Raw genomic sequence first — 1592 nt, 5'->3', positions numbered from 1 at the left:
CTGGGCGACAGAGACTCCAACTCAAAAAAAAAAAAAAAAAAAAAGAAGAGAGGGCCATACACTATTCTAGGTATCACCAATGGGACTGAGATGGCATAGAAAACAAAAGGCACAGAAACCACACTCCTTGGACAGGCCCGGTGTCTCACATCTGTAATCCCAGTACCCTGGGAGGCTGAGGCAGGAGGATCACTTAAGCCCAGGAGTTCAAGACCAGCCTGAGTAACAACGCAAGACCCGGACTCTACAAAAAATAGAAAAATTAGCCAGTCATGATGGTGCATGCTGTTGACCCACTGCTCAGGAGTCTGAGGCAGGAGGATCACCTGAGCCCAGGAGGTCTAGGCTGTGGTCAGCCATGATCATGCCACTGTACTCCAGACTGGGCAACAGAGCGAGACCCCGACTCAAAAAAAGAGAGAAAGAAACCACACTCCTCAACCGTGGAATGGGAGCTCTGTGCAGGAGATGAGGTTGTACTGAGGCAATGATGAGAAGATGGGAATCCACAGGTATGGCATAGGTAGCGTCTGCCATATACCAGGCACTCTGCTCAGCTCTCTGTCGCCCAGCTTCATGACAGCCCTGTGAAGTAGAACTTATTCTTCCTGTCTTACAAAGGATGAAAATGAAAATCAGAGCAGTACAAAGATTTGCGCAAGGACTCAACTAGAAGTGGGGAAGTAAGAGCTGTCTAGCCCCAGCATTGGTGAGTGTTTCCTATGCAGCCCACAGCAGAGACTGGGTGGATTGGTTTCCTGGCCTGCTGCAACCAACTACCGCAAATGGGTGGCTTAAAACAAGAGAAGCAAGCTGGGTTCGGTGGCTCAGCCTGTAATCCCACGTCTTGGGAGGCTGAGGTGAGTGGATTCGAGAACCGCCTGGGCAACTTTGTGAGACCTCATCTCTACAATAAATCAAAAACTAGCCGGGCGTGGTAGCGCACACGTGTAGTTCCAGCTGCTTGGAAGGCTGAGGTGGAAGGATTGCCGGAGCCCAGCAGGTCGGCCACTGCACTCTAGTCTGGGCGACAGAGTGAGACTCCAACTCAAAAAATAAAAATAAAAATAAAAATAAAAACAACAGAAGCATATTCACTCACGGTTCTGAAGGCCGGAAATCCAAAACCAAAGTGTTGGCAGAACCACACTCTAGGGGAGAATCTCTCCTTGCCTCTCCCCTATCTTCCAGTGGCTGTTGGCAATCTTTGTCACTTCTTGGCCTGTAGACATATCACTCCAGTTTCTGCCTCAGTCTTCACAGGGTCTTCTCCTTTAAGTGTCTGTCTCGCTGTGTTTGTGTCTAACCTCCCTCTGTCTCACTCTTTTTTCTTTTTAATTATTTTATTTTATTTTTTATTTTTATTTTTTGTAGAGACAAGGTCTCACCAAGTTGCCTGGGTTGGTCTTAAACCCGTGGGTTCGGGCAATCCACTTGCCTCAGCCTCCCAAAGTGCTGGGATTACAGGCTGAGCCACCGATCCCAGCCTAATTTTTAAATTTTTTTATTTTTTTATTTTTTTGAGTTGCAGTCTCACTCTGTCACCCAGACTGGAGTGCAGTGGCCGCTCCCGGCCACCGCAGCCTCGACCT

This window comes from Carlito syrichta, unplaced genomic scaffold (assembly GCF_000164805.1).
Source record: "Carlito syrichta isolate Samal-C Ts95f unplaced genomic scaffold, Tarsius_syrichta-2.0.1 Scaffold303640, whole genome shotgun sequence".
NCBI classification, from domain to species: Eukaryota; Metazoa; Chordata; class Mammalia; order Primates; family Tarsiidae; genus Carlito; species Carlito syrichta.
This window is presented reverse-complemented; position numbering follows the sequence as displayed.